Source organism: Protopterus annectens, chromosome 2.part0, assembly GCF_019279795.1.
Source record: "Protopterus annectens isolate FY-2018-M chromosome 2.part0, PAN1.0, whole genome shotgun sequence".
Lineage (NCBI taxonomy): Eukaryota > Metazoa > Chordata > Ceratodontiformes > Protopteridae > Protopterus > Protopterus annectens.
The window spans coordinates 1,082,715,665-1,082,733,682 of record NC_056728.1 but is presented as its reverse complement, the minus strand read 5'-3'; the positions used below and the strand labels follow the sequence as shown (position 1 = coordinate 1,082,733,682).

At 38.8% G+C, this 18,018-nt stretch overlaps 1 protein-coding gene across 1 annotated transcript in view; it reads left to right on the top strand.

The window, feature by feature from the left end:
• Positions 1–18,018, top strand: part of BNC2 (basonuclin 2) — a 2,846,732-nt gene that overhangs the window by 1,563,738 nt on the left and 1,264,976 nt on the right. The gene's annotated exons all lie outside the window — the stretch shown is intronic.

Sequence of the window (18,018 nt, the reverse complement as noted above, 5' to 3'; positions counted from 1 at the left end):
AGATCTTAATCCTTCAGTTAAAAATACATGTAGAGACACCAGTGCTCAGCCAATAGACAAGCCTTGTAGAGAAAGCATCTTTGTCAACTGTGTTTTTGCTTCAATCTTAATCTCCACAGAGTCTCATTCTAGCCTAATGGCTTACTTTTTCCATCAGTTGTCTACCACCTCCTCCTCATACCTTATCTCCCTCTAATGCTGCCTGTCTTCTATTTTCCATTGTTTTATCTACTTTGTTGTCATACGGCTTTTATTCTACAAAATCAACCCATCATACACTTTTCCTTCTTCCCCTTGTATTGTCTGAATGCTGTGCCATATATTTTTCTTTCCACACTAATACGCATAACTACTGTAGCATAATTTCCCAGTCCCTTCTTACCTCACTGTGCTGCAGTAGTGTGTAATGCATAAAACAAGCTCAGCATTTTTTGCTTCCAGCTAAGCATTACTTCATGCTCCTTCACCGTTACACATATCCAAGTGTTTTTATTACTTTAAGGCAACTGGTACAGTATTAGTAAACATAAGGTGCACTGTGCATTTAAGAATGTAGTAGCTAATTCTGTACTGATAAGGAAAAAGAGAAATAAACTGGTAGCAAAATGCACTCATTTTGTCTTCATTCCCTACTATGTACTGTTCCTGTCTGACAGGACTGTCTGTTGCAGTGAATGCAACATCACATCAGTAGTAGTTGCAGTCTGCATCTTCCTCTCTCAATTTCTGTTGCCTTTGTGATGCACCTGCACTGGCCCAGTAATCAAGGAGCCTCAATCCTAACCATTGGCAACAGTGAGGGACGTACACAATGGGAGGATGACAAGTACATACACAGTAAAGTACAATTTTTCTTAAGAGTACACAGAGATCACAGTCAGTCTGGGACTGGTTTCTCCCTCTTTCTCCAGATCCCCAATAAGACTCCCTACTGGCACAGCTATAGGGTTAAGATCTTAGCTGAGCGGTCAAGCCAAGACCTCCAGCACCCTCTCTGTCCAACCAGTGCTTCATGTCCCTGACCAAGTAGCTGACACACACACATACACACACACACACACACACACACCTGGGGAAGGCTGGCACAGGTTTACTAGCTATGACCCCTTCTGCCCAGACTGTAAGGTAGTTATTACCACCAACCCCTACTTATCAGCTACTTAAAGGCTCTTACAAAGGGTGACCAATCCTACTGTGTAATGTTAGTATTATCCAAATGGTGTGGCCAAGACTAAGGCTATTTAGGAGTGGCCTGTACAGTGCCACCAAATACATATGCAAGTCCTCTAACAGCTTATATATGTCTCTCAAATATCAGCAACAAAGATAGGTGTAAATATATTTACTAATAAATAATAAAAGAACAAGACAATACTCAAAGCAACGCAGTAACTGCAGAATTCACAATCACAGGGAATATTTTAAAACAACATTGCAGGACAGTCTCAAATAAATACAGAAAACATCTAAACTAATCTTTACTATATTTCTAGCAATATCTAAAAGATACTATGCCCTAAATGACTTACTTACAGAGCAAGGCAAATGCAGATGGTGATGATTGGATGTTTCTAGGTCCAAGACATGATGCAAAATGCCCAGTCTTTCCCTGAGAGAGTTCTTAAATTACTAACAAGCATTACTGATGGGTCAACTTGGATGATGTCACTCTTTGTCACCTGCCTTCAGTTCTCAGGCTAACAGATACCAACAGAATTTTATCATCTCTGTGTGAGAAGTACATACCTCTCAGATGTGCAGCTGCTAGGAAGCAATAAAACACTTTAAATTTTAAACCTAGTATTTAAAATTACTTTCAAGACAAGAGAAAAACTTCTAGCTCTAAACATTGTGTCTGCTTGCTGCATTGAAACTGCGAGATAACACAATCGTAAAACATTTTGATTCCAACTTATTTTCTTGACGTTTGACAAGTTAACTCTGTATGTTCAAGCTTTTACTATTAAAACATGCATTTGCACAGGTGTATAGTTTATATACATTTCTGTTCTTTTCCAGTAGGGTACAATGTGATTACATTCTTGAAGCTCAGTACATAACATAATAATAGTATATAGCAATATTCGCAAATGACATAGGATTATTTACAAAATTCCAGATAGCTGAGCTGGCAGCATCACAATCCCCCCCCCACCCCCCGAAAACTCAAGCTAGTTTTTCAAGTGCCCCTTGAGAAATGTTGCTTGAGAGGGTTGAGCCTATCTGGGAATACCGTACCCCATTCCCCGTCTTGAGATTTCATCTGCATTGGCATTGCTAACCCCACTGCAGTGCTGCACCATCATCATTTGCTTTGCAACCCTAGGCTCCACCTTCGTAACTTAGAATTTTGCTGGCTGGCTCAATTTAGCTGTGTTAAGGGATTGTGGTCTGTAACTACAGTGAATTTCCTTTCATACAGATAAGGCTGAAGTTTCTGCAGTGCCCACACTATGGCTAGGCATTCCTTTTCTACAGCTGCCTAGCATTCCTCCCTGGGTTGGAGCCTATGACTGAGATATACCACTGGGTGCTCTTCTCCCTCTGAGGAAACCTGGCTAAGTACATCACACACCCCGTGGTTTGAAGCAGCCACCTGCACAACAAATTATTTACTGTAATCTAGACTGCCTAACAGAGGGGGTCCTCCCAAAGCTCTTTTAAGCTTCTGGAATACCTGCTCACATGCTGGGATCCACACTACCTTATCTGGCCTGTTTTTCCTTGTCAGGTCTGTGAGGGGATACTATAACTAGCAACAAACATTCTGTAGTACCCTACTGTCCCTAAGAAAGCCCTCACCTGCTTTTTGTTAACAAGGGTAGACCATGCATGAACGGCTTCCACTTTGGCAGCTTCTGGCCTGATCTTACCACTCTCCACACTGTGTCCCAGGTAGGAGACCTCTGCCATACCCACCTGACATTTGCTGGGCTTAATGGTCAGTGCTGCCCTCTGTAGTCTGCCCAGCACCTCTCTGACATGCTGAAGATGTTCTTGACAGGAATGGCAATGTCTAGGTAAGGAAGGGCAAAATCTCCTGCTCCTACTAGGATACATTCTACCAGCCTCTGGAAAGTCATCCCAAAGGGCATTTTTGTGAACTCATACAAGCCAAAAGGAGTCACAAAGGCTGACTTCTCTCTAGTACTGGGAGTCAAGGGCACTTACCAGTAACCCTTGATAAGTTCAGTAGTGGTAAGATACTTAGCCCCACCCAGCTACTCTAGAGCTCCATCTGTCTATATGTATGTATATATATATATATATATATATATATATATATATATATATATATATATATATATATATATATATAGGAGCTATATTATATTGTCACAAGCTGACAATATTGAAAGTGAAGAATATCGGCCAGGTAAACGGAAATCTCTTTAGGGGGAGATTTCCATTTACCTCAATGTAGTGCGGTCTCAGAGTTGGTATATTTAAGTAGTGGGGGGTGCAGGGGGGTTTGCCCCCCTGCTTATGCCTTTTTTTGTTGTTGTTTATTTTTTTTATCCTCGTTCGATATTTTACTGCATCGATCAATTGTGTTCGACATTTATTGCTTCGATGTAGTAAAATTTTGACAAGGTAATATAAACGCTATGTATATGTATATATATATATATATATGTATATATATATATATATATATATATATATATATACATATATACATATATACATATACATATATATATATAGTGTGTGTGTGTGTGTGTAGACATTCCCCTCTATGTAACAGCTTTACCATCCTGCATCAGTTCGATTTTTATGAAATAAAGCGTTTCTTCTTTCCTTGTGAATGTTATCAGTGTAAACTGTATAGAGTTCTTTGGTTGAAAAAAAAAAAACAAAAACATTATTGATCGGTGACTCTAATTATTTTTGCCATCTGCTCTGTTCAGTGAATTATACTTGGCTGCTGACATTTCTCGTCATCTCCTTTATGTACTTTGAGCATTCATAGATCTGTCTGTGTTCCATCCCTAAGTAACACTTTTCATGTGTAATTTCATGAGTCGCGCTGTTATGGTTGTGTAGTGGGTCTTTTCCTTAATAAGTCCTACTTATTCTTGTAGATCAGGTCACATGCAAAGCTGCCTCTGCCATCAGTCTAACAGTGATATGAACAACATCTGATTGTCTCTCCTTCCTGTCCTCATGTAACACGCAAATCAGTCTGTGGAAGTTTGTTTGGACTGATGGTTAATCAAGAAAATTTGGAAGATAGACCTTTTGTGGTGGAAAAGCAATTTCTAAAACAAATTTATCAACAATTAATTTTTTTTATCTTTCAAGAGGTAAAATGCTTCACTTAATGCTTCTTTTTATGTAGTCCTGCATTTTTTATAAAGTATATGCATTATAGAACAAAGATTCAACAATGCAAAAATAAGGAGGAAAAACAGTAGCATGTCATCATATGGACTTCCATAACTATGTTAGAAAGGTCCGGATTGCAGCTTGTAGAGATTATAGTCTTATATAGCACTGAGCCTGCAGCATTTATTATTTTCTGGTATACATCTAAAGTATGATACCAACAAGTATCTTACTGTGTACCTCTGAGAAACCATTTCTCCTCAGCAGTGAAAGTTTCCCTTTTAATCGTGAAAGCCATCAACTTGTTTATGGAGACCTTATTTCTGTTAAAAGGGGTCTCAACAGTTGTGTTTGGCCTTAACTTAAGCACTGTAGGAGGAGTGATGCCTTAACCACGCCAACAGTTTTTGTTAAATGTGCAGCTCAAGCTTGTTTCTTGTTTAAGCTCTCATTGCATCCAGTGTGTTGTATCCCTGCATTATGCTGGTTAAGCAGCTAGTATTTTGATCAGTAGGGAAAGAATAATTCTATAGGTTCATGGCAACATGCGTTTTTTTTTTCTGCAAAACATGACATTGTTAATTGCACCAGATTATTAAGTAATAAATGGTGACTTGACCACAAAGCATAAGCCAACTGCAGGCTTGAGGAGAGCTGCTTCTGTCTGCTTCGATATTAAAAGAAAAAAAAAATCTTCCAGCTTTAATGGAGACAAGAAGAAACTACTTCTATTCACCTTCAGTGCTGCTGCTTGAATTGTTATATATTTTGTGTTCAGTAGCTAGCTGATTGGATGTCACAATGCAGCTAAGCACATTATAAATTATTTAGTTGCCTGACAGATATGTGGCCACATAACTATAAGGGTATGAAATACATACACTTTTTATAACATACTGCTAGGGAAACCTCTTTATAAAGTATTTAGTACTGGTCTGATAATGCACTGCTGACAGTAAGAAGCTATGAAGTGCTGGGATCAATCTTACTTTGGCCTACAGTATTTATGTTGTTTTGGCAATTTGGATGACAGGTACAGCTTAGATAACAGCAAAGAGGTGGACTTAGTGCCAGTACATGATCGTGTAGCAGTCTTCTAAGAGCACATTGTAATGGCTTAGATGCTGAGGATGATGCATATATATTTTTTGTCTAGTTCCCTGAGGTCACAGTATGGCGGCTGCTGGCCAAGCAGTGGAACTCATTTTTTTCATCTCTAGAGATTAGTGAAACAGAACACACTGTCAGACCTTCTTAATGCAGTTTGCACTAATAGTCCAGTAAAGTCTGGATTGTCATAAGGGATAATGAGGTCTTCATTGCAAATACATCTTGGAAAGCAGTTAAGTATACTGTAATTTCAAGACATTAACACATCAGAAACAGATAAACTGTAATCAGTGTATTTAGATATGATTATCTGTCTTCTTTTTTTCATTTTGCAGGTTTCAGTGCAACAGGATCAGAATACAGTAGATAGGCAGTAGTTTGGCCCTTACTTGGCTCTTAGTCAACATTAATTTTTATAAGTAGCAGTAATGATGAAGTACCTAGTAAAAGGAAAGGCAGGAGGCAGACTTTACCTTAGAAACATCTCACCTTATGCTATCTTACTCAGGCTTTGCTTCTTTGCAGTAATTGACTGGAGTACATTCTGCAGTTTACCGCTTGTTCAGTCTTATTATTTTGCTGAATTTAGTAGAAAAGAACTTTGCCGTGGTGAAGTCCTGGATGCGGCCTTAAACTCTTCGTTTTTATCTGTGTTGGCTAATGCTCTATGCTAGTAAGCAGCGCAGACCACTGCAGGCTAAGTTCTAATGTTGGCCTGCCTTAGCCCATTCACGAAGATGTTAGCAGAGGCTTTAAGACAAATCACACTTCAGAACCATTTATCCCATGCTTCTGGAAGGCATGTATATACTTTTCATGTTAGAACATTTAATCACAGTGCACATGAATTTGCATTTCAGTGATGATGTGCAAAATTTATTTTATTACAAAAAATAATATGCTAAAGTTATAATTATTGGAGTCACTTCAGTTAACATGAAATGACTGTTTCATGTGATCACACTGTTTAGAGATTTAAAAATGTTGTTTTGTCGTGCTTTTTAAGATGGAATTCCCCATTTGCTAACACCTGAATTTGTAAGTTTGGGTTGTAGGAATAATGCTCCCTAATATCTTGATTAATTTTAATTTGCATGGTTGTAGACTCGAGTTCATAGTGCCAACTGTTATTTTTAAGATTTAACTGGTCATCAGTATATTGTCTTGATTTCTGAATTAGCAATGTATATCGTTGCATTGTGCACGTCCATGAATCTTTCTGATCCAGTTGCCGCTGCAGCTACTAACAAGGATGTCTGCTACAATTTTATTGGTGTATTCTGGGCATACCTATCAACTGTACAGATTTTCACAGAATGTATAGATTTTTGTCTCATATTTTTAGTATGTTTTTCATAAAATTGTGGTTTTCTGGCAAATTAGTGGCAAATCATTAAATATTGAAGTTAGAAAATAATGACAGACATTTGAGTTTCAGACTTCATACCCTTCAAAAAAATTCATGTTAATACAAAACCTGTTATTCTGTCAACTTTCTAAGTCTGCAAGAGCAATATTTAAAAATTGTCCGTATTTTTGGGCCTTTCTCCCACTTTTATAGATGGCTGTGTGCAGATTTCTTGATCCAAGAGGTATGATTCCAGGATATTGTTTTCATGACTGGTTTAAATGCTACAGAACTATTTTTTTCATAGTTGACTAGCAGATGGTAACAAAGTTTAGCTTCTTGTGTCTATGCTAAGATTAGATAGTAATGCCCCACCACCATCTCCTGCAACTCTTGCATTCTGTCAGTATGTGTAGTCTTTAGTTGTGGTACAGTATAATTAACAAGTATGACAACCTTATACCTTCTAAAGGAAAAATAACCATTAAATTAGATCCTGTAGTGCTGCAACTTGCAAAATGCATTTAAACAGTACCCTGTGCTTAGACCAAGTATGTACAAGTATTCTCTTGACATTTTACCTGCATAAAATACATGCTCATGTTTTCTAGAATATAAGTAATAAACTTTTCAGTTATATATGTATACTAATAAGAACAGTGCTGAAACAGAGCTAGTTTATTACAGTTTTTGGAAAAGCATGAGTTTTACAGTTCAGCATGCTTCAGCTTTCAGGCTGTATAATCCTTTGTTAGGAGCTAGGCCAATGTTAATTCTTGATGAAGGGCTCCTACAGTCCAAAAGCTTATGTTCGCTATATTAGTAAAATCTTTTGTGTTGCTACAATTCACGGTATCATGTCACATCCATTGTTTGGAGTGATTTAAGGTTACAAACTGTGCAAACTGCCTTAAGGAATTGAATACAAGTGTATGTGTTTGTGTGACTGTGTATATAAAATCAATGGCGAAAAGTGTCTCTATTAGTACATTTTAAATAAGGACATTTTATGTATCATTTTGAACATTTTTTTAAACCAAGAGTTTCTAAGTAATGGAATGTATACTTTACATTTTTGATTTGGTACAATTCATTTGACCCTTTATATAGTGAAATAACTCAAGTTAGAGTTTGATGATGCTAAAATTAATAAAATATTATAGAGAAGAACATTTGTAATAAAGGCATTTTATCTTGACCATATCTAAAGCCACGAAAAAGCATTCATGTCTCCACTTAGCATTTTTTTTGTAAAGCTCATTCTTCGAAGATTGAGCTCACAAGTTATTTATATTTTATTTCAGGTGGATATATTTGTAGGCTTACTGTAGTTTTGCTTATAGTAATCTTTAAAGAAAATTAGTTTTTATCATTTAGCAAACAACCTAAAGTTACAGCTGTGGTGGTGTACTATGTACTCTAAAAGAAAAAAAAAATATGCTTTTGCAAGGCAATGCATATTCAGCAGTCAGAACCGGCAAGGGAGCTGATAGCCATGTGACACCAAGTGGCTGCTTTGGAATTTGGCAGGAACAGTGACATTTCTGTCCAGAGAAAGCTTTAATGCTTTGCTGAACTTGTCATATGAAGAAACTACTGATCCTAAACCCAGTTCAAAGCTTCTGAATGCACACAGAGCAAAGTCGAGCAAATGAGACCCTGTCAACTGATGCTGAAGAATTTGTTAGTGGCGACAATTTCAAGAAAAACATTCAAGGTTTGTTTTAGAAAGTAGATGCAGTCTAATATGCATTGTTTTTAGTGACAAGTATTACATAGCATTTTTGTTGCTATGTATAAACATTGTAAAATTCCTTGCTGGGGTCTAATATTTCCACTCTTCTTATGATTGATATATCTATCATCTCTCTCTCTTTATATTTATATATATATATATATATATATATATATATATATTTTTTTTTTTATGTGTATTATAAATATGTATGTGTATATGTGTATATATATATATATATATATATATATATATATATATACACACACACACACATTTTTTTTTCTATATAATATTTCCTTTAAAGAAAACTTTTCACAGCAATGAGTACATGAAAAGCTAAGTAAGAAGCTCTCATAAATCCATGGTATTTTTCAGGCTTATGTCATCATTTTCAGTAACTGCCCTGTAGGGAGGGAAAATGCATGTAATATAGGTTCATAGGTTGGTACTAGGCTATCAGCCCTAGGGCCTATACCATCCTAGCCATAACAATTCCCTGGTTATTTCTTCCCACATTATTTACTTCCCTGGACCCCTGTCTAGCAGGGCGACTGACGTGATCCCCATGGTGAATTTCCTTTCTCCCATCCAATTGTCAAGGTTCCTTTTGAAGAGGGCCAAAGAAGCAGTCTGTTTGACATGTATGGGCAGTCTGTTCCAGAGTCTGGGGAGTCTCTGGGTGAGGAACTTATCCCTCCAGCATGTTTTGTTTATTGTGATGACAAGGTTTAGATCCCTGGAGCATGTGGCTCTGAGGGATTGGGATTTCTTTAAGTGTAGCATGCCCAACAGTTCTGGGTTTGACATGGCCTTGTATGTTAAGCAGAGATTGCCTCTGAGTAGACGATATGCGACAGAGTATAGGTGGAGTTTTTTAAGGCGGTCAGCGTAGGGTATCTGCTTTATGCCTGTGATTATTTTAGTGAGGTATTTCTACATCCTTTCCAGTTGTTGCAGATGTCTTGAGAGGTATATACCAAATGTGGCGTTGTATTCTATAATGGGTCTAATGAGGGATGAGTACAGTGGGACAATGACCTCCTTTTTTCTGGATGAAAAGCCCTTAGTGATGAGGTGTGCCACATAGAAGGATTTCCTGACAGTTGTGGTGATGTGGTTATCGAAGGTGAGATCACTGTCCACCTGTGTCCCTAAGTCTCTTCTCACACTTTCGATGTTTAGTGTACTGCCACCTATGTGATAATTCATGGGTACATGTTTTCTCCCAGACGGGATAAAACTGTACATTTCTTGGTATTGAGCTTGAGCCCATGGTTCTGGCACCAAGCATCTGTTTCTGTAAGGCTCTTTTGTAGAGTATTCACATCATCTGGAGATTCAATAATGGCTCCCAGTTTGCAGTCATCTGCGAACTTTGTTAGCCAGAGTCCCTTAGTGTTGGTCTGTACTTCAGAGAAGTAGATGCCAAACAAGAGCGGTCCCAGGACTGAACCCTGAGGTACTCCACTTGTCACTTGTCTGGAGCTGGATTTGGAGTCGGCTACTTTTACAGTGTCGGTTCTGTCAAGTAATCCAGTTGGCAACCCATTGAGTGACGTAGGGATTAATGCCCAGCTTAGTAAGTTTATCTATGATTCCAGAGTGGGGGATGGTGTCAAAGGCCTTGGTAAGGTCCAGATAGGCTGTGTGGACCACCTTACCCTCATCCACGGCTCTGGAGACTGATTCGAAGAAGTCAATCAGGTTCAGGAGACAAGATCGGCCCTTCACTAACTCAAACTGGGTGGGGTCCAGTGTTTGAAGGTTGACAGTGTCTATGTTTATAACTTCCATGATATGTTCCATAGCATGTTGCTGAAGTTTGCATTTCTGCTATTTAGTGTTCTCACATCTAGATGAGTCCCCTACATGCAGCTGTTTAGTGACAGCTTTTTAATACTGTATAAGAGTCAGTTATGTCCTTGTGTATAAATTATACTTTAACTAATTTTATGGTTGCTTAGTGGACACTTGTAAAACAAGAGCTCCAGTTTCTCTAACAGGGCTACTGATGTACTTAGGCTATGCTGTAGCCATTCATCCGATTCTTTCCTCACAAACCTTTAGTATCACTTTTATCTGTACATTTTTAACATCAATTTCCTCTTTTTAGATGAGCCATGCTATTGACTTTACAAAACTGCCTCATTTTTGCTTATTTTACTTTTTGTCTGCTACTTTCTATCTATACAACATTCCAGGATTTTACTTTTCTTGGGAAGAACAAAAAAGTAATACCAGTCTTAGGGTAAACACCCAGTTTTAAATTTTGCAGTTGATGACTCTTACCTGTCATCTTTGAGTGTGAAAATATTGGGAAATTGTTTTGTCTTTCAGCACAGTTACTTGTTGTAAATGATGTAATTTGTAATTTGCACAGCTTTGACTCACCCATAATACCCAGATTGTGCTCATGAATTTTATCTTGGATACTAGTTATGCTAAAAAACACCAGATTAGTAACCGAAGTAGTCCTTATTGGCATTAAAAAAATCATCAGCCATCTACGATATTTCCAGTACTGACAGAGCAACTTGTAGTCCAGCAATGTTTGAGTTTTTCCTGTAATGTTCTGTTCCGGTACTCTCCATTTTCTTTTTATATAAACAAAATCTTCAAAATTATCTCATCCTTGGCTTCCTCTCAGAAATTTAAGCCACAACAGAGCAAGTCCAGCAATTTTGAAAAAATAGAAAAAAAAGTAAATTATAGAACTCGCTGTTGCACCTTTCAAGCATGTTTGGAGAGAGGCTTTACATTCCCAACCCCCTCCTCCCAACTTTACTGCTTATATATATATATTGTCATGCTGAGATTGCTGTACCACAGGGTAGTGTGTGTGCTCTGACGTACTGCAGCTTCAGACTTGGTATATAGTACCCTCATTCATACTTGTGGTTCTGCTGTTCTTAGCCATGTAGTAATTTTCCTCAGATTTTCATCAGGCATTGCTCTTGTATACTGTTCTTTGTTATTTATCTGCTGTATTTACTCTCTTAAGCTTCATGTTTTTATTTCTGCTGCATTTGTTGTGGAAGCTGCTAATGGTAAACTTGGCATCTTGTAACATGCTAGTAGCCCCTTCATTCTTGCTGCTGATATAGGTTTGCCCCAGAGTACCGTGCCTCCTAAATTGTTCTTCTGTGGGCCTGTGCTACTTTGATACTTGCACCTCACTTTTTATTACATGAAATACTACCTGCAGTAATATTTGCTGGGTTGTCTAAATAAGATGTCTTGTCTCTTAGATGTATACTATACTAATCCCTGGGCTGGTTTTATCCAGTTGTACTGAGGTGCCAAATATACATTAATTTTTAACTTACTTGTTGATGTACAAAACTCAGTGTGTTGAATGCTGACCACCATTTCTTTTGACTTGAATGAATTATTTCTTGGTTTTCTGTAACAACTGTTGCATTTAACTCTGTGTGATGCTTATATATTCCTTGTGCATCACAACCATGTAGATGTTTCGATAGTGTCTTTAAAGTCTGCAGTGTGCATAAGGTTAAGAAAACCACAGAAAAAGGGACCCACTATTGGTAGCTGATTCATAGGTTTATACTGTGCTGCTGATCAGGTAGATCATGTAGAGCCTAGCCACAAGCTCCTGTTTCATCAATACCTTACAACAACAAATCCTGTTACCTGAGATCAGGTAGATCATTTATAACCTATCTGCAAGCTCCTGTTTGACTAGTACCCTACAAGAACAAATATGGTTACCTGATTTCTTCCCCTTTCAGTGAGGGCTTCAGGGGCCAGACCAGAGATGAATTATTGGTTCCCCAGCTATTCATCCAAGTTGCATTTGAAGAGGGTCAAGGAGCTATTTTTCTTTACGTTTAAAAAAATCAAATTACCAACAGTGGTAAAGATAGAAACTACCACAAGGATAAAGGTAAGTAAAGAGAAAAATACCAACAATGGCAATCAAATTAAATTACACTAAATCAAGTGTAGGATAAGGGTAATTAATGTACACAGACAGCAAGGATACAGATAGTGAAAAAAATAATCTGTTCGCTTATCTAAACAGTAAACCACTAAAGCTCAAGAGTTTACAGCGACTAGGTACGCACACGAAGGTGGCAAACGAGATCTGGGGGTATGGTAGGGAACTAGAGCATTATGAGTAGGGGAAGACAGCGAGAGTTTCCAGTATCCCCAAGCTGCAAAAAGCAGCCAAATTGGATCTGAGGTCAGATCTGAACCCAATTTCTGAGGATGAATAAAAACGGACAACCTCAGATAGACAGTTCCCAACCCCAGGGGATGCTTTTGTGGCAGTTTAGGTTAATACCCCAGGATTAAATTACTTTTTATCTGTTCACCCATTGATGAAATGAAATGCTTTGAAGTTGTAATATTTGGGTTGCTTATGAACAAGTTGGCTTTAAAGGTTAAGTTAGGGATATATTCCTTCTGATTTAATACAAAGTTTTATATATAAGGATATAATTGTTTAGCATAAAGTTATAATACGTTTTTTGTATTTGACGTGTAACATGAGTAGGGTTCTTTAAGTTTTTATGGCATAATCAATTAGCATTCTAGTTTCCTCCAATATCCATTCCTATAATAAATATAAAATGCAGGGTGTTACTATTGTATTCTGATGAAGTCCTATTAATAGGATGAAAGTGCTTAATAAAGTAATATTTTTTATGACTATCTGGCTGGTGACCACCCGATTCCAAAGTTATCTTTCAGTTGATTTTTGGTCTTGATAATGTGTGTGCCACTAACTTTTTGGTTATTAAACATACAATATAACCAAATTGTATTGCTGCAGTTGCAGCTTGTGTGTTTACAGATCTTTACATATACAATTATGTATGCAACCTGCATAGTGCCAGAAGAGGTAAGCAGCATTGCACAAGTGTAATGACAGCTAGTAGACATCTATACTGTACAGTGTGCACATGCACAGCCCAGTAGACCAAGAGTAGGCAGCTGTTTTACACAGCATTTGTGAATGTAAAGCAGAAGTGATCAGTGTAATCTTGGGTGGAGGGGTAAGCATGTTGAACAGTAAGCCAAGCTACACCCAGGTCACTTATGTAAAACAATGGATCTCATATATGTTTGGATCCAGAGTAGCAAGCAGCATTGTTATGTGAGCATACAGATTTGTTTGTTGCTTGGTAACCCGACTGGCATTTTTCCCCACTCACACAGTGTAGCATTATTTTACAGAGGGTAGGTTAGATTACCTAGACAGCAGTACAGATAGTTACATTAACAGATAGATTACACAGATAGATGGCTGGACCGACAGATAAACTTGCAGAGATAGATGGCTAGACCGACAGATAAACTTGTTTTTAAGGGAAGTGTGCCACCACCTTAACTTCCTGTACCAACATTTTTTTAAGCTTGAGACTGTAAAGGTTGAGAAAGATGTGTGCCCTTTGCAAATTGAATTAACTTAAAAAATAAGCCTAGCCAGTGTGTGTCAGCTTTTGCCGCCCCATTGATTAATTAACTGAGCCTCTGTCAAGAAGAGCCAATGAAGTGATCCCAGGGGTGTATTTTCTGTTACCCATCCACTCATCAAGGTTGCTCTTGAAGAGTATTAGTGAGGCGCTCTGCCTAATGTAGTTAGAAATTTTGTTCCAAAGCATGTGGAGTCTCTGTGACAGGAATCTATCCCTCCAGCATGTTCTATTTATTGTTGTGGTGAGGTTTAGCTCACTAGACTGAGTGGCTCGCAGTGACTTGGGATTTCTTTAGGTGGAGAATGTCCATCAATTCTGAGTTGGACGTGGCTTTGTAAGTCAGGCAGAGATCACCTCTGAGTAAGCGATATGCGACAGTACAGCCAGAGTTTTTCCAGTCGGGCTGCATAGGACATATGTTTGAGGCCAGTAATCCTCTTGGTGAGGTACTTTTATGGTCTTTCCACCTGTTGGAAGTGTCTTGTTTGGTACATCCCAAATGGGGCATTGTACTCTATGATGGGTCTGTTGAGTGACGAGTAGAGGGGCACTATAACTTCTCTATTTCTAGATGCAAACCCTTTAGTAATTAGATGGGCTACATAGAAGGATTTCCTAACTACTTAGGCAATATGATTGTCAAAGGAGAGATTACTATCTACCTGGGTCCCCAGATCTCTTATTACCTCTTCTGTATTAAGGGGGCTGCCACCTATGTGGTAATTCATGGGTGTTTCGTTTTTTCCCAAATGAGATGACTGTGCATTTTTTGGCATTTAGCATGAGACCATGACTTTGACACCAGGTGTCCGTCTCAGTAAGGCCTTTTTGAAGAATGTCCATCTCAGTCGGAGAGTCAGTTATGGCTCCTAGTTTGCAGTCATCGGCAAACTTGGTTAGCCATAGTCCTCCTGTGTTTGCCTGTACTTCTGAGAAGTATATGCCAAACAGTAGGGGTCCCAGGACCGAGCCTTGTGGGACACCACTTGTGACTGGTTTATAGTCGGACCTGGAGCCCGCTATTCTTACCATGTGAGTTCTGTCTGTAAGCCAGTTGACAACCCATCTCATGACGTAGGGGTTTATGTTCAGGCTGGTGAGTTTTTCTATAATTAACGAGTTTGGAACGGTGTCAGAAGCCTTGGCGAGGTCAAGGTAGGTTGTGTGAACTACCTTCCCCTCATCTATGGCCTAGGTGACTGTCTCGAAGAAATCAACCAGGTTTAGTAGGCATGATCTGCCCTTAACAAAGCTGAACTGGGTGGGTCAAGTGTTTGGAGGTTCCCAATGTCTTTGTTAATGAGTTCAATGATGATGTGCTCCATAGCCTTGCAGACCAGGCTAGTCAGGCTTATGGGAAGATAGTTACCAGGGTCAGTTGTGGTCCCTCCTTTGTGGCGCAGAATAACCATTGCTGTGCACCATTCTGTGGGCACGTAGCCTGTGGAGAGGCTGAGGTTGAATAGTGTGTTTAGGTGGGGGGTTAGTTTGTTCTGTAGTTCGTGCAAGAAGCAGCCTGGGACACCATCTGGCCCCATTGACGCTGGGCTTTTGAAAGGGATGTTTTCACCTGTGCGTCTGTGATTTCCGGGACACTACACTTTTCCGGTATTGTTGTGGGCCCTTTTGGGGGTGAGAGGGGGGTGAAGTTTGCACTGAATCTATCTGCCAGGATGTTGGCACTATCAGTGGGTACAGTATATTTTGTGCTATTTTGCACTAGCTCAGAGCATATCTGTGAGTTTCCACTTAGATTCTTGACATAGCTAAAGAAGGCTTTGTGGTTATCTTTCGAATCCTTGGCTATTTTTCTTTTGAAGTTAGCCTTGGAGGATTTTATGAGGGACCTTAGTTTCTTACTGATACTGATCGTGGATGTCTTTCCTTCTTGGGATTTGCTTTTTTTCTGAACTAGTTTCCTCCTTCTAATGTATAGCCTGTTTATGGCAGGGGTCCACCAGACTGATTTCCTTCTCTTAGGGGAGTGAGTCGTGGTATTGCTAGGGATGGCACGATCCATGCATCCTTGATCTTATCAAGTGCTCTTGATAAATCCAGCACACATTTACTGTTGCTAAATAACTACCACTTGTCCAGTCTCTTAGGCTGTCAAAATGATGTGACTATGTCCATTTACACTGCATGTGTTATGGCATGACAGGTACAGAGATAGACTGCCAGAGGACACCAGTAACCTGCAAGAGGACCTTCCCAAGCAAATAGCTAGTGTCAAAACCATGCACTAAAACTAAATGCCAAGAAATGTACAATCATACCCTTTAGAAAGCATGACTTCCTTGCAATTCTCATTGACAACACATCCGTGAAAGTTGACCCTGTAGTCAGTGATCTGGGAACTTGTATTAACACTGAGTTGTCCTTTGTTCACCATGTATCTCGTATTATGAGGAAGACATTTTTCATCACACAGCTTATATCTAAAGGTATAGTGCTTAGGCTAGGGATGTAATCATTGCACGCTATTCGGCTCTCATCAGGCCAATTGCCGATTTTAAACTTCATTAGTTGTGTGCATGTCCAAATACTTGTCACAGCTAGAGTGACCACAGTCCTTTCTCACTAAAAAAGTCAAGGACCTGAATCACAAAACCTATGCAGACTGTCTCATAGCCTTGCCACTCTTCTTGATATCATACAATCTACTAACAGGTAAACTGTGCATTGCAGTTAAAGCCTCAGCAGATGCTGTCCTGTCAGATCTATTAGACATTCACAAGTCCAATGGTAGTATGAACATCTGCTCAAGGGATTTCAGTCCCTTTTGCAACATAAACAGAACATGCTGGTGTGATAGGAATGTATCACAGGGTATACCTCTTCTGTGGAATTTTCCTCCTCTCCACATAAAATAAATTTTAAGTACTTCCCTTGCTCTGTTCAGGCATAATTGAGATGAACAGATGAGAAACTGCAAGTTCATCTCAGTTTAACATCCATGTCCTTTATGGAAAGGAGCTTGATAGTTGTAGCTGAAGAGTGTGTCTGGACCAGTCTACATACCCGCTTTCCCAATAGTTAGTAAATAAATAAACAAACAAATGTCCCAATTCATCCTTGTATTGCCCACCTCTGAGTAATAATATAAGGGCTGAAAACTAACATGGGAATGTAAGGATTGGCTTCTTAAGCTCCTCACAGTTCAATAGCCTATTAAGTACTTTTAAACCTAAGAAACCATTGAAGGGACATCACAGCAACTGTGAAGACCATTCAGGTTGATATAAATGAACAAAACAAGATGACCAGTAAAGGACTCTGCTGTAACAAATGCACAGACAAGTTAATCATAACTGGATATGGTGGTGAAGAACACCGGACCTTTGTGTTCATGTCTCTTTATAGACCAAGGAGGGGTATGTCTGAAGTCATTTACACCCATGTGATATGCCTATGTCATTTCTACTTGTGGTGCAAGAACCTGAGTGCAGTTGACTCTGACCCTTTTCTTGCATTGCCTGGTTAGTGGTGCATCAGTCTATCTCACTGACAAGTCACATATGACTAGAATTTTGAAGTATATGGAATATTACCTTGTTTGCTTTTGAATTAAGTAAGTATAACTCTTAGCTTTGTAATCTGTTTCATAGTGGGTGCTACCTGTGTTGTGTGTTCTAGAGATTGCTGAGTGTACTTGTTTGTTAAGTTAATTTAGGAGCCTTTTGTGATTTAATTAGGCTACCTTTAAGAGCCTCAGTATACAAAGATCTACGTGTTTGGCCTGAACTATATGTGATTGGTTTAGTGTGATGATGTGTGATACTGACAACCTGCATGTTGTTTGACTTTATGTGAGAATTTTGCCAACAATAATAATAAACTAATAATGTACAGCATCTCTCTCAGACTGTTGAAGGTTTGGTGTTTTCCTGCAAACATGAGACAATTGCTGCATTGTCTCAGGATGACCATTTCAACTAAGCTGGCTACAGAGACTATAAGAAAGTGCAAATCTGTGGTTCCAGGTGCTTACTATTGTGGGCTGAAGGCTGAGTAGCACTTACAAGGTTTGTAGTTGATTACTGGGGGTG